The sequence below is a fragment of the Cryptomeria japonica genome, chromosome 11 (assembly GCF_030272615.1).
Source record: "Cryptomeria japonica chromosome 11, Sugi_1.0, whole genome shotgun sequence".
Classification (NCBI taxonomy): domain Eukaryota; kingdom Viridiplantae; phylum Streptophyta; class Pinopsida; order Cupressales; family Cupressaceae; genus Cryptomeria; species Cryptomeria japonica.
This window is the reverse complement of record NC_081415.1, coordinates 44,373,693-44,396,345: the sequence shown is the minus strand read 5'-3', so window position 1 is coordinate 44,396,345 and position 22,653 is coordinate 44,373,693. Positions and strand designations below refer to the sequence as shown.

The window sequence follows — 22,653 nt, the reverse complement described above, 5'->3', positions numbered from 1 at the left end:
TCCAAAATTCTGAATTTTCATTGAGTTTCTACGACAATCCGTACTCCTTGGCATTCAATCTACCTTACAAAGCATGTCTATGGATTTAAATAGCCTCTCAAAGTTTTTTCAACCACCATGTGGTTGGTTACAAAGTTCATTTAACACTAAAACAATTAAAACTTTTTTTCCCCTCCTAATTCTTCCTAATCGTTGGAACTTGAAAATTTGAATTTTACATTTTTTGCAAATACTTGACAACTTTTTGAATAAAACCTACAATTATTGGATTTTCATCCTTATTGGCATATTTGATGAATCTAAACCCTCCTAAATCCATTTTTGAGTGTTTTGACCCAATATCCAACATTTGACAACATTTTACAACTTTCAGGCTAATTTGACAACTTTTGCAATTTTTTAGTTTCAAAAGCCATTATTGGCTTTATGATCTCATAATTGATTTTATTGAATTTGTTTGATGTTGGAAACTCCTCCTTAATCTCAAAGGTCTTCAAATTTGAATTTGTTTGCCTTGGTGCACCTGCACCACAAATACCTTGTTGTAGTTTCAAAGGGTGGAAAAAGAATAAGCATTTTATTTACTGTCCTAATAGACCATCCATCATAACAATTATTACCAATATTGATGTGTGTGTTGCAAACAAAGTTCTAGAGGAAGGCTCTTTCTATTGTAATACCAAGTGAGTGTTCATAGACCTTCTGTAGGGTCCTCCTAGCCTAGAGTTAAGAGTTCAAAGCCTACATACATTGATTTGGCCTTGTGGCCATCAATGAGTGCTCACCCAATAGGACAAGTCTTGAGACTGACAATTTTGGAAGTGTGGCATTGTTGAGAGCCAACACTTATGTGTGAACCCCGTCTTCATGTATTATGATTAGTTGTCATATTGATACTTGACCATATCCTCATGGTGTTGGCTCAATTCATATTAGTGTGTTTTGTTGAAGAAACATGATGTGAGAAGTTTGATGCAGAGGCAAGGGTAGAACTCAGTATTTCATATTAGGACATCAACCACATTGATTAGGCAAGTCAGAAAAGGTCTCTCCAATGTTTAGGATACTGAATTCACATTAGACACTCATGGATTACCCCAATTAGACATCAATCAACTTAATATCTTATACAAGGATTGCATACCACAAAGCCATTAGATATGTTTTGAGATGAAAAGGAAGAGTTAAATGGTTTTGGTTCAATGATGATAATTTCTATTTTCAAGTAATTTGATTCGGTATATTATACTAAAACGTGATTTCATAACTAACATTTCAACTTATATATAACTAGTTCTATATCCCGATTTTCTTGCCTATGAAGAAAGACCATGTCAAACAATATCAACGAACAACAAAATAAGGAGACAATTGCTAGATTATGGTCTAACTTGAAAAGAAAAGGTGATGGAAAATGTTATTGTCCATGCAAAATTTGTAAGGGGTTAAAGACTAGAAGACTTCTAATCAAAACAGTGAAGAAAAATTGTAGTCTGCATGGTCACATTGAAGGTGGACATGATTATCATCCATTGGTAAGTTTTTCATTATATCATTTTAACAATTTATATACATAATAAATCACGTGATGATGAGATCATGATCACGGTTTATTTATGTTTATCAATTTTATATAGGTCGAGCACCCCAGAGCACATGGTATGGATCAACACAACCTGGAGAATATGGTTTTTGAAGTGGACGAAGATGGAGGTGAGAATATTGAAGCTGAAGATAATGATCCCATGGAAGATGACGATCGTGAGCCAGAAAACACAATTAAAGATGATGGTACAAATACATTGATACATGACTCATTTAGTACTCGCGCAACTGATCATGATGATGAAGATGACCTTGATGTTGTTCATGATGTCCCTCTACTTGAGAAGGCATCAAAGGCCCTTTACGAAGGCTCGTAGGCAACTCTTCTCTCCACTGTATTGTTGTTGGTGAACTTGAAGGTTATGAATGGTTTATCCAACATAACAATGTCATGTATGTTAAGGTATGTCATATATGTCATAATAAACTGTGAATCATGTTGTACCATTAATATTCTTTATATTAACAAATTATATTTTTTTGTTGTAGATTGATAGGTGAGTTTTTGTTACCACCATCAAATATTCTACCTCGCTCATACCGAGAATTATCTGTCGTTATGAAAGATATTGGAATGGAGTATCAAGCAATAGATGCTTGTCCCAATGATCATATTATATATCACAAATAACATGACTTTCAAACTGAATGCCCTGAATGTCATATCAGTAGATATCAAACAGATCAAATAACAAAAAGGGTTCCTCGCAAGGTTCTTCTCTATATTCCCATTATTCCACGTATGCAACGATTATTCAAGTGCACTAGCTTGGCACAATTTATGGATTACCATGCATGCAATAGAAGTTGAGATGACATTATTCAAATGCCTATGGATGGTTCAGCATTTATGGACATAGAGGAAAAATGGCCACACTTTAAAGAAGAACCTCGTAATCTCAGGCTTTCATTGGCAGCGGACGGTGTCAATCCATTTGGAGAGATGAGATCTGTTTACTCAGTGTGGCCTATTTTTGTTATCAACAATAACATTCCTCCATGGATATCAATAAAGAGGGAGCACATAATGTTGGCAATGATTGTTCCAGGTATTTTATCATTTAAATATAGTCGTCTAAATTTAATTATAAATATTGCAGTAAAATGGTCGTAATAATTATGTAATGTTTTTGTTCATTCGATTAGGTAAGTACCAAGTTAAAGATATGAATGTATATATCGAGCCTCTTATCGATGAGTTGCTGGAGTTATGGAATGGTGTCACCATGTATGACGTCTCTAGACCAATAAGACAAAGACAATTTTAATTCCATGCGATGCTTCTATGGACAATACACGATGCCCCGGGGCTGACACATTTTTGTGGTATGTTATAGTGTTTAAGTTTTGCATGAATATTATAATTCAAAAAATTATCATATTTAATCCAATTATACATTATCTTGTAGGTCTTCAAACAAAGGGAAAATTTGCATGTCCTGTTTGTGGTCCAAAGATGAAATCTCATCATTCAAAAAGTTTAGGAAAGTAGGTGGTTGATGAGTATAGGCACTTTCTCCACAAAAATCATAAGTATCAAAATATTGAAAAACATCTTTTCAATGGGAAAGAAGAGAATACATCAAAGCCACGAAGAATGACACCTCACCTATGGAAGTTAGAATATAATAGAATTAATTGTCAAGGTAATGTCATTCCATCTATTGGTTTGTCATAAAACATCTTTTCTATTTTGTTTTGTTTACTGATGATGTGATTGATGATCATGAAGGTCGTGAAGGCATAAATGACCACCTTCCTAAGGGACTAAAAAGTTGTCCCTGATAATTTAGTAGGTTTCCCTACTACGAGCAGTTACAAATTGTTCATTTGTTTGATAGTATGCATATTGGAAAGAATATAACAGAGACAGTATGGAAAATATTGGATGGAAGGCGTGACAAAGAAAAAATTGTCAAAATATGTAGTGACATTCAGGATTCCAATCATGCAATGATAAATGTCATTCAATCAAATAGCCATGGAGACCAGATTAATATAAGTGAGCTTCCTTGGTTATTAACAGACCAACAAAGCAATGCTATAAAAGAAGTCATACGAAAAATTTGATTTCCCACAGGATTTGTTGCGAACATAAACAATCTCATATCAAAGAAAAGTGAATTTGGGCCAGGGATGAAAATGCATGATTGGCATACCTTCATTAAGGTAATTCATGTTCTTGTGTTTTTAGTATGTATTTAAGTACTGCGCGTATGTGTAATTTTCATTGTATTTTGTTACAAAGAATGAAAAGATAATTTTATAATTGTTGCAGTACCTTCTACCTCTATCTCTCCCAGACGACTTCGACAATAATGTCAAGCAAGTCATATATGATCTTGGAAAATACATGAGGTAAGTAGTGATATTTGCTCAATTTGTTGTATAGATATTATATTTGCTATTTGTTTTACTTGTTATGTAATATATTTTTTTACGTCTTAAATATCTTGTAGGTGGTTGTCATGTAAAGAAATCCATAAAGACGATATAAAATATTAGAAGAGAAAAATCCCTCATTTAATGTGTGAAATGCAAAAGTGTCTACCTCCAGCTTTTTTCAATGCACAAGAACACTACCTCATACACCAAGTTGAGGAGATTGAATTGTGTGGACCTGTACACACTAGGTCAATGTGGATGGTTGAGAGGCACTTGAAATTTTTGAAGGCTTTGGTTCAACAAAGAGCACATCCTAAGGGTTCTATGGTGGAGGGATATTTGGTATACTAGACTATGGTGTACATTTCTGAATATCTTCTTAAGTTTGCAGTAAAGATCCATGTGGATCGCATTTGGGATCCCAACACCATTAACAAATTTGAAGGGGAGTACTTGATGGGGAAAGGTAGATTGAGGAAAGTGAGAGGTAATTATAAAATGTTATTGTAGTTAATTAATTCTTAATCTTCAAAATAAATCGATTGTAAGACATCTATTTATTTTTTGTATAGTTGGTCGAGAGTGGGATGCACTACATTTGTATATTGCAAACAATCTTGATTAGATGATGGTATGGATTGAACATTGTTAATATTTTGGACGCACGTTAACATGGGAAGGTGTGGCTTCATTGGTTAAGGAAGCTCATCGCAATGGAGATTCCAATGTTACGCAAAGGGAAATTGATTTAGCATATGGTTTAAGAGATAAACAGGTACGTATAAATTTATTAATCACCCATATGTTTATCAACTCACAATGCAATAAATTTTACATGTTTGACATATCACAGGTCAAACACCACAACACTATGTGCTGCAATGGTCATAAATTTCGCATAAAAAAGTTGGATGACATGAAGAAAACTTGTGATTCTGGCATCACTGCAGTCTTTGAGGTGACAAATATTTCATCGAGAAATGACATACATCCTCAACAGTCTCACAATCGATACTATGGCATTTTGGATGATATACTTGAGTGTGACTTTAATTCCTTCAAATTAGTTTTGTTCGTCGTCAAATGGTACAAGCTACAATTGAATAAAAATGATCCTGATAGAACTGTAATTAAACATGATAATGGTTTTATAATGCTAAATACAAGGTCATTTGAACTAGTTGGGGATGAGCCCTATGTTCTTCCAAGCCAATGTGAGCAAGTATTTTACTTAGAGGTTCCACATAAACTGGGTTGATCATTTATTGTTAGACATGATCCAAGAGGAAGGCCGATAAAGTATAATGTGATGGAAGAAGAAGATACCGAAGAAGTAGAAGATGAAGTGGATGATGATCACGATCGACAGTTTCTCAATGAAGAAGAAGAAGAAGAAGAAGAAGAAGAAGATGATGATGATGAAGATGTGTTGGTAAACGGATTTGTTGCTTTAAGAAACTTTCTTGAAAAACTCTGTTTTGCCCTATAATTAGCAACAAAGTGTTCACAACAGTTGAAGAATCACAAATAAATGGTAATTCTTCTCTGTGTTTGAGAGGGGCAGCTCCCTCGTATAATGGGGGTATTTGGATTTTTCAAAAATTTAAAGAACAAACAATAAAGAAAGATTGAACGTCATATAAGATATGAATCTAGATTAAAATAAATTTCATATAATCAAGTTTGAGATACCACAACTTGAAATAAACTTCTTCACATTCAATGTTAAAGGGAAAGCATTAGGTAATCATCAATTAAACATAAGAACATTGATAATAACCCATGAGAATAAGTTGAACACACATCCAAATTGATCTCTATTGCTTAATTGCTTGAATAACACTATCCAAGTCTCTTATACAAAGCTTGTGAAAAAGTGGAATCCCCTCACATTGAATAATAATGAGGTATATATAGGTGAAGTGGTAACCACCTGAGGTAACTACCCTAACCACCTTTATAACTACTTTATAACTTCCTCAACTACTTGAAATAACTTCCTCAACTTTGGGAAGAAAAACTACTTAGAATAACTACCCAAAATGAGAACTTAGGATAACTACCTCATATGAAAAGAGCCAAGATTATCTTTTATTACAATATAGAAATAGAGATGAGAGAAAGGAAACTCGATCATGAGAGTTATTTACAAAGAAAGACAAAAACATGATGCGAGTAACACAACAAAAATGAAGACTATACAAAATGCAACTCTGCACTTATTCTAAGCTAACTCCTTGCGCTGCCGATGAGGTTGCTGCTTCTGTAGGCACATTATGTTGTCCAGGTCCTTTGTCTCTGAAGATTCTGAAAAGTCAGATGGCTAAAGTGACAGATTTTCCTTTGGGAATTAGGATGTTGGCTATCCTCATTTTCCATGTCTTCAAGTTTCTATGAATGCCACTTAGTTCTGTCACCATGTTGAGTGTCTGAGACATAGAGATTCTCAAGGAAGAGTAAATATCAATCAATTTTTCTATGGTATTTTCATTGAAGTTTGTCCTATTAAAAAGCTGTTGATCTACCATGTTCTGGAAGCTATTCTGTAACACCTGCAAGTCTTCCATCAATGTCACATTTGGGAGAAGAGCAGTGAGTTGTCCTTGGAGTTTGATACACACTTGATCACATGAAAGCATGAGCTTTTCTAACTCTAATGAAACTTGATCTATGATCACTAGTTTCCAGTTAATCCTTTCTATCCATATTTCTAGATAATCTTTTTCATTATTAGGTAGGATTTTCTCAGTTGCAAGGGTGTCCATTCCAATTTCTATCATTTGTTTGAAATCATTCACAATTTCCTTTCAAGCTATTTCCTCTTTCTTGACATTCTTCAAGTCTTTCTCAATAGTATTTTTCTTTATTAAGGCCTCATCATGGATAGATTTTGCTTGGACTAGGAAATCACATGCAAGAGTTTTGACCTTTTCTACCCAACCTTCAATTACCCAACCTTCAATTACCTTTCCATAGGCTTGGTACTTTTGAAGATTATCCATAACATTCCTTTCAATTACTCCTTCTGGTGTCAATACAATTGGCTGGCGATCTACACTTAGTGGCATAGTGGAGGTATCAACTACGGATCTCAAGTAAGAAGACAAAGTGTGCACTTGTTGTTTCAATTGATCCTTGGATTTCTTATCCTTTTCACTTCTCTCCACCATTCTGGCTGCCATCACATTAAAGTTCTATATATCAGACTCATGAGAAGAAGGTCCCATATCAATCTTTGTCACAACAAAGTCCGTAGAGGTGGCCTCATTTGTATCTTTCTCAGATATGGGTTGAGCAATCTCTAAGCACATATTCTTTGAATTTGGATCAGTCTTTATTCTTGAGGATACTTTGAGTTTCTTCGGTTTTTCCGCTCTTCCAAAGAGATCAGATATGCTACTAAATTCAGGTACCACTAGCTTTTCTACCTTCCTCTTCTTCAATAGACTTTGTTCTAACCATGGGAAAGAAGAATTTTCTGTAGACTCTTGGATGATTTCTTGTCTTGCTACCATTGTTGTTGTCACCTCTCTGATTTCTTCAAATTGATCGCTTGGATTGCTTGGAAATGATGAATCCATGACTAAAGTATTTTGTTGTGCTTCTTGTAGTAGGGATTCAATAGGAACTTAGGGAGATATGGAATGCATTCCATCATCAAATCTTGTGTCATCCAAAATTTCCACTGGAACTTGATCCTTTACTTGACTTGCAATAGAATTTTCTTCTATGCCTTTTGCTCTGGATTTCGTCCTCTTTTGTCGGGGTTCATCACCACATGTGTTTTGAAGATTGTTCCTCCTTGGAGGGTCTTCATCTCCATCACTTCCTTGAGTATTTTGGTAAGAAGGAGTATCCCTAGCTGGAGTATGGGAAGAATGTAGTGATGTAGAGCTCTCAAGCTGACTTCCTTTCCTTCTTGGAGTTTCCTTTGTTGGTCTGGTAGCATTCATTTGAGTAACCTTCTTCTTAATCCAGGCTTCAGAATTCTTGATTACAAAACTTGTTCTTTCTCTGACATCTCTCATTTCTGGATCTGCCCAATTCAAATTGGGAAGTGGCTGGGACTGGACTTGCTCAAAATAGATAGGATCAATCAAATCAGATCCATCATCTTCAATGCCTTCTATGGTCCAATCCATCTTGAAATCGTTCATTTGCTTCAAAGTCAACCTTGTCCAATCTCTTTTTCTAACTTCGAACTCATCTTCACAATCTTCCCAAAAGTCTTTGAGATTAGGAAAATAAAAATAGCCAGGACCTAACTTTAAGCTGTTCTTGACATAACCCTTGCTATCAAAAGGGAACCTCATCTGGTATGGATACAAGTTGATCTTAGATAAAGCTTTTTCTGTCTCATCTGCTCTTGAACTTGAATCACATCTATAGTGCCCGAGACAAATGGGAAAGGCTACCCCTTTATTCTTTCTATCTCTACATTTCTTTTGAACTGAAACCAATTGCTGACAAAGCTCAACTAAAATGAGCTTATCATCAACATATCTGGGTAACTTGAGTGGATAACCTTCAAATCCTCCTACTCAAAGATAGGTAAATCTCAGAAACTGGATGAAGAAACTTCCATATTTCTTTATCAATTTAGCGACTTCCTTTGATATTCTGGTGGCAATGTCTCCTTGTAATAACCTTACTGCCCACATTGTGAAAGCATCATTCACCCGCCTAAAATACACAAAGCTTTCCTCAAGTTGCAATTGCTTGTAATAATGGTAAACTTGAGTTTCTTGATTTAGGACACCATTAGTACTTAACCCTAGCCATGACCTCAAATTAGCAATAGCATATATCAAGTAAGAGATCATATGGAAGCGTTGACTTTTTTTGAAGTGCACTAACTGGTCATGTATGCAGTTACTGATGAGATGGCCCCAGTCAATGAATTGCTTACTGATAGAGATGACTGTTATGAAGAGATACATCCACATTTCAAACTCAGTGGAGTCAGGACTTCCTGTCACTCTATGGAATAACAAAATCAAGTAACAAATCTCTTTGATGAAAAGAGAACGATGGAGTGTTTTTGGAAGCCGAGACTATCCTCCTCATGGCGCGACCATCCATTCTTTAGCCAGATTGTTGAGGCATTTGCTTCTATTATCGCTGAAGTATTTGTAAGCTTTTTGCTTATCGATGTGAGTGAACTTTTCCTTATATGGCAAATGAAGAATAATAGCTATTGAAATTCCATCAAGTTTGGCCATTAAGGATCTGTTTGCAGCTCTTATCTCTCTCGCATCTGGATTATATCTTTTTTAGCATTCTAGTACCAAATCTGTACATTGAATTGATATGGGAAAACATGCTGCTTCAATCAAGCCGCTTCCTGCCACTCTACAAGACAATTTTGATCTGTCACCTTCCATGAAGAACTTTTTGATCTCCTGCAAATTTATGTGCCCAATCTTGGTATCATGAACCTCTGGAATCATGGTGGTGATCATCGGGGCATACTCATACTCTTGAGCCTTGTATTTCATGATGATGTGTTTTGCAGATTCTTATACTAAGAAGTTCTAAAGCATCTTTTTATTACCAATTGCAGCAAATTGGAAATTTGTAAACAATGTTTAAAAATATCTCTTGACTCCCTCTTATCCCATAGGGTTGAAAGATTGAAAGATCATTTAAAACAACACCGTGCTACTGTTAGAATCATTGCATTACATTTCTTTGGGATAGTTTATTAAACAAATCATATCTCTCATTCTCCATATTTCATGATATCTAACACAACTCCTCCTTCAATCTGTATTTGGAAAGAATACTTATAACATATTTAAAGTTCCTTGAGATAGCGAGCATAGGTTTTGAAGTAAACCGACCCAGTATTCTTCAATGCATGAATGATATCGATTTGAACTGAAACTTACATAAGTTCCTCTTTAATCACAAAGAAGTCTTTAAAGCTCTTTTATAACACATTACTCTGCCAGTGCAGAAAGTAATCATGCATATGCATTCTTTACGTTTGGATGTATGTTTACAGACTTGAAAGTTTCTTAAGACTTCTTCAACTAATTCATTCTGTGTTTTGACCACATTTATTTGAGAAAGTATCTTTGCCTTTGCTACTGATGGTTCTACTAGACTCTACATCCGGGTCCACTACTACCGTAAACTGCTTCTATCAAAACCTCTGTCTGTGCCACTAGCGCTGAATAAGGAATTGTATCTTTTCAACTAAGCTTAGATCTAGACTCACTTCTTAAACTCATGCTTAGACTGTTGGAAAACATTTATTAAGCATTTTCTCTGCATCATGTTTTGTGCTTCTCAAATGTCATTAGGGACCCAAGCTCAAATGTCTCAGCCAGGTAGGCAGCAGATTCAGTCATACCAATTCAACCTAGAAACCCATGATTTTCTCATTGCTAGTTGCTCAATGTAGAAGAGAACCCTTATTTGATACGGTAGCTTCCCAGTTGTATGTCAACAGATAATGAGATGCATGTGATAAGGACTCTTTTTGGTTTGATGCCCTTCGCATGCATGTCTCTTTGAGCATTTCCACTCACATCATCTTATTAAAAATGCTCTTTTGTTATACTTTGATGGAGGTTCGTTGATGCTTCGAGCAGAGAAGTAATGGTTGGCTAGGATGGTAGGAAAAAGTTTTGTGATGGCTAGTTGCTTTCCTTGAAACCTTCTTGGAGCATACTCAGAGCATATTCAACAAATCTATTTTGTGCACATGCTACAATCTGTATATTCGATGCTTTCATTCTTTCAAACAACAATGCGATACTCTTCGTATCTCTATTTCAACATGAACTAAAGATATCTGGAAGCTCTAGCTGTTTTAAGAGTTAGTTATCAGAACTAACTTTGCGTTGATTATGGGCCACGTGGTGCTTTCAACCTGCCATATGGAAGTTTAAGGAAAAGGCATTGTATTTTAAAACACTCTCATATCGCCGATGAGAATGGAGGAATTGAAGTGTATCGACATCTTGTTAAGGTTGGCCAACTCATCGGTGTATGAAACAGTTACATGACTTTAAGATTTTCCACGTTGTGCGTAGGAATGGAATGTATCGGTAATTTGATGCTTTCAACTTAGCGATAATCTGGCCATCAACACTTCATTAATGATAATTGGATCTTTATCTATCGATGGTTTAATCTCCATCCACAAGTTGTCGTGGAATATTGAAATAAAGTGAATTAGTTTTTTTTTTTATATATATGGACTCCACCAACTTACCGATGAAGAAGTTGTCAAAACTTTGTGTGAAAACATATCGGTTACTTATCTTATTTACCAACTTGGCGATAACAATCAACTCACTTTCTGAACTTGGTGGATATGGGCGCTTTGATTGTTCTACCAACCTGCCGCTAACACTTGGTTAAATGCCGGCTTAAACCGCTGATGGTGTACATTTCCCAAGTGAGTCGCTTCTAGTGTAAGAATCTCAAAACCATTCTTTGAAGTGTCTTACCTCCATGCCGTGAAAACCCGCAATCTATATTTCAAACTCGATTGTATAATATGGTTATCACATTACATATCACAAGGACGGATAAGGGTGCATTCGGCAATGAAGTCCGCCCGAGTCATTTTACTCTCTTTCAAAGCCAAAAATTAATAGTTAACCACGGAATAGGAAGACCATCCCTATCCTAGGCAAACTCACTTCTTGTGTCATTGGTACATTTACAAGACATTGTTGATAGTAGGTTGTTTCGTCAAGGGGTTTCTAAATTTCTTGAATGACACGAACATTAAAACAACTTCAAGATTCTTTTCTTATGACTCATGACATAGGCTAAAATGGCTTTTAATAATAATAATTTTATTTTTTATTTAAAAAATAAATTAAAAAAATGATCGGTTAAACCTCTTGACTTCGTCAATGAAAAGAAATCACACATATTCATGCTTTGCATATATTCATTTTTCGTTGAATATCGTTATCGACTCAAATTGTTTAACACAAGAATTCCAACAATTTTCACTCCTCAAAAAGTAGGGTTAACAAGATGATGATGATGATGATGATGATGATGATGGTGATGGTGATGGTGATGGTGATGGTGATGGTGATGGTGATGGTGATGGTGGTGATGATGATGATGATGATGATGATGATGATGATGATGATGATGATGACCTTGATGTTCATGATGATGAAGAATGAAATGTATGAGGTATGCGATTAGTATATTATCTATTTAATATTGACTTCTTGATAGAATTTTTTTTACATAATTAATTCATTATGTTTTGAATTCTAATGCCATTACATAATTAATTCATGATGCACCTTTTAATATGGAGATGGAGATAGGGAGAGTGACTATTTATGTGACATTTTTTAAACTGTGTTTATTTATGGAAATTGGATTGTTTATTAGCTTTGTGATGGATGTTGATTTAAAATACATATGTGATGGATCACATGTTTATGATGATGCATGTGAAATTTTTTGAACTTTGTGTTTATTTATAGAATGTGGATTGTTTATTACCTATGTGATGCACTACATGTTTATGATGACACATATGTGATGCTAATTGTGATGCTCAATTACATATATGATGACACATCATGTGATGCTTCTGATGCTTATGATACGTATGTATTTATTGTTTATCAATTGACAAATGTAGTAATGCTTATGATGCTCAATTGATGGTGTTGATTTCAGGTATAGTCCCTGTGTGATGTTGTCACCCTTGGTGGGAACAAATCGTTGACTACAGACATCGTTAACCATTTAGTTGAGGATCTTGCATAGTCTACATAAAGTAAAGGTAAGGAATTAAAAAATTTACAATGATTTTGATGACAACATCTTTTTATTATTTAATACTCTTTTTGTCTACAAAGTTCATGTTGTTCATGTTGTGTACTATGTAATTTTTAGCTAACATAAGATAATTGAATTACATTGTACAGGACCCTGAACCCCTTTGACGAGGATCCTGCACAGTCTCATGGATGGACAGGTATAACTAGTCAATACACCCTATAGAAACAGTTTATTTTTTTTAAATTACTTGGAAAACAAACTTCCTCAGTTTTTCAAACCTCGACATTAGTAGCAAATCTAATACAGTTATCAACACTTGAGGCCCTAGTTGGACTTATTCCAATTTTAATCCCAAAATCAACTTTAGGGCTGACTTCTTCATCAATATTACCCTCATTTGCAAAATTTCTCTCTCATTACCAATCAACTCTCTCATTTCATGGAGTGCAAGTATCCCCAAATAGGTATTTGTCAGATCTGTCTTCGTCGAGTGAGGAAAATGCAGGAATAGAAAATGAAAGTGACACATGTAGTAGGTCTACAATAGGGAGATCAACAAGAGGTCAAAAGATTAGAAGAAAATTCAATAAACGCATGAAATTTTTCCTTGCTCAAGGGGGGTCATGTTCTTATGATGATGAGACCAAAGGCGACATTGAGGTGCCACTGAGGTACAAACATCTACAAAAATAATGGGTGTCCAAGGAACTTCCTCCTATAAACACTGATTTTTGTGTTAACGATAGGATATATCACATAGAACCTTCGTTGTTACATGGCTTAGGCTTATTTTCCATGGACAACATAAAGGTCTATTACAATAGAGTTGCTGAATTGATGGAGTTTGTTGGACCTTGTTACAATTATAATAATTGGATGCAGATTGTTAAATATAAAAAAAGTATGTGTAGGTATGCACTGTCAGCAAATTATATACAACAGAAAGATAATGATCAAAGTAAATGAGTGGCTGTATAAATTGATGGTCAGCCAAAAGCAACAGGAAATATTGTAGGTTTTATAAATAGTACGCAACCTGGGTCAACTAATAAATAACCCAATTGCATATTTGAGGTGCGCGAGGGAAATCGTGTATTTGTATGTGCGATAAAATCAATAAGTGCAGGCGAAGAGCTTCTAATTGATTACAGTTTGAATCGTATAGATACAAACAAAGTTAATATCATGGGGGTGGTACATACTATATACCATTTAAATTAACCAACCTCCAATTAATGAATCCAATATACCATTTTATTATGAAGTTTTTTTGCTAAGTCTATTGGTTTAACTTCGCTAACATTTTTTATATTTTTTCTTTGTCACAGGCCAACATGGATCCATCACATATCGCAGACAAGGATGTAGCTTGCGACACTTCTACCGAGTAGGTAAACCTCATTGTAATTGTACAAATTAGATAGAAGCAAATTGTTACATTATTATGTTCTTTTTTTTAGTGATTTATACTAATTTTGTAATTGTTAATGATATTCTTGACACAGACGGATGTTCGGGGAAAGGGAAAGGGAGTTGCAGTACCTAAGCACCTTTCTAGGGATGTGGAATCATTAGGGTTAAGCGATGGTGACCCTGAAGATTCCACACACCTTATGAAATTCTTTAAAATGCCTCTTATAAAAATTAGAAAAGAGATTGTTGCTTTGGCAGTCGTGCATCCTATTACTGATGAGATACGAGAGAGGGTGGAATTATTGCTTCGGACAGCAGAAAACTTGCAAGTAAGCAGTAATGAAAGCTTTAATTATAACACAAGTTCAATAATGGTTATATTTTATTCTCTTTTATGTCATTAACTAAAATATGTACGTATTTTTTTTACAGCAATTTATCCGCCCTCATGAAAGTCGTTCCCACAATCAGGGTGTTGCAGAATCTTCAGGTGATAAAGATGTTCTTGTATTATCACTTGCTTGGCTTATCACTCCGAGTACCCAAAACACATCATACTTCCTACTGTCAATTTTCAAAATAAAGGTTCATCCTTGTTTACAATTCTTGCACTTTTCATATATTTAATGTTTCATATATTTAATGTATTATTCTTTAGGTGTTGTCAATGTTACTATGCAAATGTCGTCGTCGCCTCATCAGAGGTTACCCTCACCTGTATTATCGACTACAATGTCGGCAACATGTAGCATGCTGACATCCTCTACTACATGTCATATTGGCCTGCCCACTGTTGGTAGATCCCTCTTTTGCTCTATCTTCTATCATGTGTTTATTTCCCTTCAAGCGTTCTTTCTTGAATTCTAATGCCATTTCATAGTGGATTCATTTTTTGCAGGAGGAGATGCACATGAGGATTTGCCAGAGGTGACTACTGCTGATAACATACCATCATTTCCTGGATCTTCTCGTATTGCTAGTACGGGAATGTTGCAGGCCACATTGGTGGTGGGCGACGAAGAAATGATTCCCTTAAAGATACAAAAGGTTTCAGGTACTTTAAAATTATTATTATTATTATATATACTCTAATTGTAATTTACTTTATGATCACTCATTTTGGACTAATGATCCCATGAATTTTTTGTAGGCAATGATATTTTCTATAAACATCTTAGTGACATTGCATTGCAGATATTTGGGCCCACCATACGTAAAAGGTGGTACATCATATGTGAACTAACCCTAATCCACTATTTTGATTTCATATCATTGCTAGAATAGTTTTCCTTTGATCCATTTCTTGAAGTGTAATAAATGTAGCTTCAGTTCATTTCTGAATCTAACAGGTTTGTTTTTGCTTTAAAAGGTGGAATGACCAAGAAAAAAGGTTAAAAGATGAATTGACAAACCAAATGGTTGAGTGGTTTGGAAATGACACCTTTGACAAAACCAAGCTCCTTGAAAAAGTTGGCACATATCTAAAGTATGTGAGGGACCAATACAGGACCTATTTAGAGAGGAACCTAAAGTACGAGCGTCCCCCCATGATTCCAGACAGGGAGTGGAAGGACCTGATTTTGGATGCCAAGGAGAGAATTGAGAGGAAAAAAGGAAATACACCACTAGACGCCAGAAGAAGGTACAGGATACTATTAAGAATGTAATTATGTACTAATTAATTACTCTTTATATTTATATAATCTAACACATTTCAAACTTTTTATAGACTGAGTGACACGTTAAAGGAAACCAAGGCAAGGCAAGAAAAGCACAGGCAACACAAACTCAGCTCTAGTGGTTACATGAAACTTGTTGCATGAATTGTAAGTATCTCATGTAAATGAAATATTGCATCAAAATATTAATAAATTGCAAACATTTTTTTTTATCAAACAATGCAAGCAAAATTCACAGTACCAAGCAAAAATGCAGGGCTCTGAATTCAATAGAGTGCCCACAAAAGATGACAAGAGAATTGCCTACTAGCAAGGCTATTTAGCCGTGGCTAATCGGCTACGAGAATTGAGTGGGCATACACAACATTCGAGTGCATCCGTCACACAGGTAAATATGCTAAATGGAAATTGTTTCAAATTGAATACTTTACCAATATTCTAATTAATGTTGAGTTCCAACATAAAGTGACTATATTTGTTTTAAATAAGCAAGCAATGATAACAATGTGCATGTCATTGGAATGCAGCCTGCTAATCGTGAAACACCACCTGCACATGAAGGTCCAGATGTGCATCCTAGTAGTGGAGGTATTCATTTGCTATTCAAATTTATTTATTTAGCTATTAATACAATTAAACATCTTAATTTGTAATTAGAGTAGTAATTAATGTAACCTTTTTTGTTAATATTTTAGAGCATGTAGTCGGTGGTGAGAAAGTGGAGCATGATCTGGGTACACAACATCAGGAACGTGATGTTCCCCACTCAGGTAAAGATGACCACTATTATTGCTTTAAACAAATATAATTGCAATTGGTGTTCAACATTAATGTAACCTTTAGTATTTCAACTCCAGATGATCTAGAGGGTGTTCATCATGTTGAGGTTGAGGCTACACAAAATGATGTGGCCCCATCAAGTAAAGAGCACAACAATTATGTTCTCTAAATTAATGAAATAGTTGTAACAATAATTTTTTTTTTTGAATTTAACCCATTTCTTTGTTATTGCAGAGGACCCCCCTTCGCTTCAGTGTCATCGTCCTCAATATAGGACTAGGCATACATTGAGATCACGAGCAGTTGGCAAAACATCTACAGAGGGGGAAAATGATGAAGAAATCGATGTTCCACTTAGTCTTTTCATAGCTTCAAAGAAAAAACCAAAAAAGAAATGATTGTAATCTAACTTATTTGATAATGACTGATTTTTGTGTTAGTGAATGTAATTATGTGCTAATTAATGGTTATGGATGATATGTGTTAATTGATATTGATGAATGTTGCATGTTAATTAATGTTATGTGTTAATGAACATTATGTGATATTAATGAATGAATGCTATATTTTATTAATGGTAGAAAGAATGAATGAATGAATGTTATAAGATGTAAACAGGGAATTGAGAGTGATGTTAGGGGGGGGAGGGGCCAAATGAGCTTCCACCTTCATGTGGTTGGCCCTATTAAGTAGAGAATATTAAACTATTCTCGAAACCAAGTGAAGCTCAACAAGATAACACACTTTTCAATATTTCATTATGTTACACAGTTAATCTTATTGAATAATGTATATTGAATCTTAATTGCAGGATCCAACAGAGCCAACACGAACAACAACAACACAAGTTGCAGGCTATAATGAACTCCCATATTGTCTTGTCTGTACACAAACAATATGAGTTGCTTCTAGTGTTGATATCAAAGGTGGGACTGCAAAAGTTATGAATATGCCTCATCCTTGTAACTTTTTTTATTACTTGTAAGTCATGAATATGCCTCATCCTTGTAAGTTTTTTTATTACTTGTAAGTCATGAATATTGCTCTTTAGTTGATTAAAATCATTTCAGTGAATCCAAATCTTGATTATTAAAAAGTGATATCTGCACTATCAATTCCAAATTGAAACCCTTTCAATGCATGCATGTTGTTTGCCAAAATACCATGTCAAAAGTATCAGCAAACAAACATTGGCATTCACAAAATCAAGAAAGACAAACTGAAAATTAGCAATAGAGCATTCAAGTAAATTGTTTGTCAAGAAGCATAGTTGAAAAGGTGCAAAAGAAATTGGTTTCAAAATAGGGGTAGACCATTACAAATTGGCAACTTGGCATCACTTCTCTTCTTACTTCTCCTCAACCCTCTTGTTCTGCACTCTCACTTTTTCACCTGGCACCTGCAACTCTCACTCTCACATTCACAGTTGTCAGCTTCTTTCTCTTTGTCTTTGTGAGTTGAAACAAAAATAGGAGGCAGTTTTATAAAGTTGGTGGGGTTTGGGTGGGGCCCATAGGCTGTGACGATTTGACCTTGGGCATGGAGTTTGAAAAAAAGTTCTAATTTTTTTTAAAACACTTATGGGCTGCTTGGCCATGGGAGATGCTTGGATGTCCCTGAGATGGTCAGTAGGCTCTTGGGAGTCCCTCAAATGTCTCAAGGATGTCCTAGAGATGTCTCAAAGATGATGGCATTAGATTGCACTGGGGCGGTAGGGGGACGTCCCATCCAAGTCCCTGTATTCTGAAGGTGTCCCCATTTTAAAAACAAACAATTTTGGGGGAGGAAATGTCCTTGTGGAACACTGGCTCCAATACATACGTCTTGGTATGATTTTTTAAATAAGACACCAGAATTCATAAAATAATATCTTTAGAATCTATATTAATCAATAAAAGATGTTTCTAATTCAATGTATGTACCAAACCCTATTACCAACAATATAACAGCCCTAGCCTACAAATTGGACTGGTTAATTTTTTCCAATCAAACAAACATGTAATCACTCCATAAACTAGGTACATTAAGCACACATCGAATTATAAAATAACTAACTGTGATACATCAATATGTGAAAGTTTAATAACCTAGATATTAGGACTGTAAAATACTATATCGTATCCTAATTCCTAAAATAACCCTTTTTGTGTGATGTGTGAAGTACAATACACAACTAGGAATTATGTTGAGTCAAATGCAAAATCGTTAGTAACCATGGAAGCTGAGGATAAGTCATGAATAACATATCTGAAGCAACACAGGAATGACTCAAGTGCAGATGAATTCTAGGAAATAAAGTAGAAAACAATGCAAAATTAGGTAAGAAACTAGGTGACAATAAACCATGAACAACTTGAAATAATCTATAATTAATGATCTATGTGATCCATCAACTTGTGACTATGAAACGTAATCTGCAAACAGTAAACTTGTGGACCATTAAGAACAAGAAGAAACTTGTTAGTAGATCTGCCATTTCTTGTCAATCAATCATCAAAGAACTTGTGATTTGCCATGCACCATGTATGTTGTATACCATATCTATATACAAACATTTTGTATCGAGTAAACTACATTTATTGATTCATTGAACTTGTTTTCCATGGATCCAAACACCATGGAAACATAAACATTAATCCTAATAACCTGTGAACCATGGAGTGCAAACTAAATAGAATCATGTCCAAAATTTTGGTTAAAACAATCTAGGGAAAATAGTGGGATTCCAATTATCCATCTCAAAACACCATCATTGAAACTTCCATGTTCAATATACAGAAAAAAACTCCGTTTTTTTAACCATTTTACTCATCAATATATTTTTTTTCTAAATAAAAGTTGGATTTATATTAAAAGAACTAAATATTACAAAACCATTTCAGCACAGTTTATATCCCTATCATTTATCACTATTTCTTTTTTTACAGATTGCTACCTTTTTCCAGTGGCAGTGTTGTAGTATTGATTAATGTGCTACATCATAATGTAATCAACTTAAAAGAGGTACTAAATTTTACCTGATATTTCTTTTAAATTGAGGGGTGAATTAGCTATATCCTCTAAACCAAGCATTATTTTATCATATTTATTGTCAACATTCCTTCAATACCTGTTTGTGAATATTTAGGGTGACATGATTAGCATCCTCCCCTTTGTACATGATTAGTTTGTACAATATTTATAGATGTTACATAGATAACAGTCTTTCCTTCTTGCTATCTATTACAGACAATGGAAAAGTTTCCATTGTCCTTTAATTCTCGTATACATTACTTGAACCCAGTCTATGTGTCTTTATGGTTGAAGTCATGGAATTTCAGCAATTTAATTCTTAGTATATAGCAATAGCCTATTAGCAAGCTCACTCTAGCAAAGAGAAACTTGAAAGAATTCATAAAACGGGAGTTGTCAATGACATATACTGACACTTGAGTTTTATGTTTCTTTTGTTATAGGCTCCTTTGATGTAAGGGATAGAGAGGATCGATGGATACGAAGATGGGTTAAGAAGGGGGATATGATTATCCTCCCAGGAGGAATCTATCATTGATTTACCCTCGACACAAACAACTACATTAATGTAAATGCTCTTTTATCTCAAGGACACTCACTATAAATCATTTTTTATATGAACTAGAGGATATTATTATTGTTTCTTTGACTTTTATCGCAGATCCTGAGGCTTTTACAGGGTGAGCCAGTCTGGACAACATACAATCATCCTTGTGAGGAGCATCCTGCTAGGTAAGAACCCTAATACTTGTAAGACCAAGATGAGAATTTCAATTTGATTGTTTTCAAGAAAACCTGAACATTCTAGTTTTACATATAAAAATGACATATTTTTGTGATGGCATGTTCCAATATGTATTTTCTTTTGATAGATTGGTTGTAGGTTCTAGAGAGGACCCACTTCCAAACAAATAAAGTTGTTATAAATAGGCTATTGGTGAAGAATAACTGAACAAAATCAATGAAAAACCACATCAACAATAACCAACACAATCAGAAACACTAATCTAAAGATTCTTTTTAGCCCTCACCTTTCTTGACAACTTATTTATCTTTTGATAGCACCAAACTGCTTGAGAAGTATCTTCTTACTCAAAGAAAAAATGTGATAAAAAACAATTGTCCAATCACTCGCATCAACATCAACCATGCCAGAATTTGATGTTACAAGATCCAAGATGGATATTGCATAACATAGAGAAGCCATCATTTTAAGGAAATAGAAACCTAGTGAAGACATTAAGAGGGCATGAAGGCACAACCAAGGGCCATTGAGTAGAAGGCAAAGGAAAAATCTTGGAAACAAGAGGAGGAGCACTTAGAGAAGAAGGTAGGGAAAATAGCAGTCCAACCAATAGAGAAGCTGAACTCTAAGGGCAAACTACCAGAGATAGCAAGAAACTCTCTAGCCAAAGCAGGGGAGACAAAACCAACAATCTCTACTTAGGGAGGAGCTCTAGACCCCAAATCTGAAGAAAGAAATAGAGCTAAAGTAAATGAATTGGACAACAACAAGAATGTAAAGTGCACCCCTGATTTGCTAACCAAAATGCTCAAAATTATATGAAAATCTTTAAAGAATATACAAAACTATATACATATGTAGGCGCACCATGGTTGAGATGGTCCAACTCCCTAGTCTCACTCTAGGGCTAAGCTCATGCCATATCTAAATGAAAGACATCTCAAATACATCATCGGTGGAAAGCTGCAAAATGCCATTTTCATACATAAGCAAGACATACACAATTGGGCACAGTCACGAAGAGAACGGTAAAAAGTGTGTTTGAGATCATTGTCCTAATTGTGGTGTGGTCACGAAGAGATCACCGTAAATTTGTCAACCTTTCCTTCATTTAAACCAAGTAAGCCTTTAGCATTTAAACCAAGTAAACCTTTATGCTAAAGGTTTACTTGGTTTAAATGAAGGAAAGGTTGACAAATTTATGGTGATCTCTTCGTGACCACACCACAATTAGGACAATGACCTCAAACACACTTTTAACCATTCTCTTAGTGATTGTGCCCAATTGTGTATGTCTTGCTTATGCATGAAAATGGCATTTTGCAGCTTTCACTGACGATGTATTTGAGATGTCTTTCATTTAGATATGGGATGAGATTAGTCCTAGAGTGAGACTAGGGAGTTGGACCATCTCAACCATGGTACGCCTGATCATATTAGCTTGAAACCATGCGCCTCATATTAGCCTCAAACCTATGCCCCCTACTGGTAGGTGGTGGGGATAGAATATCATTTGCTATACATATCAATTACTGGATAATAATAATTTTTTTTTGATAAAAATATTATCATCGTCGGAATTACGACGAATACCAAGCTTTCCACCGATGATGAAATCAGTGGACATACAACATTCTCGTCAATGAAATGTTCTGGAGTCATCGCACTTCCAACTCAAACCACACAAACATCTAACAAAGATGTTGTACATGCGATGACACTTCATAGTCGGACAGTCGTCGATGCCTCTGAATGGACCGACGACACAAGCGTCGAACAAACACCATCACCATTGATGCGGATTTCCAAATTGTCATCGACTTTGTGACGAAATCTACTGAAGCATCTGACGGGAATGCTGCATGTCCGACGACTTTTTTGACCAGAAGAGCGATCATGCCCACCGTTGGAAGAGTCCATGGGATTGTCGTATCTCTGATGGTCAGGGCATCATCGACAAATCCGACGACGAGTTTTTGACGGCTACTTTTGTCGGCACTTCGACAAAAATACTAGTGTGTTAATTCTGCCTTCTAGTAATCATATTCCTTTTTCTTTTAAATTGGAATTCAATAACACCATCAATACGGTTGAGTATGAGGCTTTGTTGTTAGGTTTAGCTGAAGCTAAGAGACTAGGAATAAAACTCCCGTGGGTCAAAGGAGATGCTAAATTGATTGTAAAACAGGTCAGAGGGTTGTTTAATGTAAAAAATGAAAGGCTGAAACACTACGAGAATAGAGTTTGGAATGAAAT

At 35.2% G+C, this 22,653-nt stretch overlaps 1 long non-coding RNA gene across 1 annotated transcript; it reads left to right on the top strand.

Annotated features, from left to right (window-relative positions):
- Window positions 1-15,119: 15,119 nt before the first annotated feature.
- Window positions 15,120-15,639, top strand: LOC131859915 (uncharacterized). The gene is made up of 3 exons (XR_009359493.1): window positions 15,120-15,235; window positions 15,332-15,401; window positions 15,551-15,639. It is a non-coding gene; the product is annotated as an uncharacterized LOC131859915 (long non-coding RNA).
- The last annotated feature ends 7,014 nt before the right edge of the window (window positions 15,640-22,653 follow it).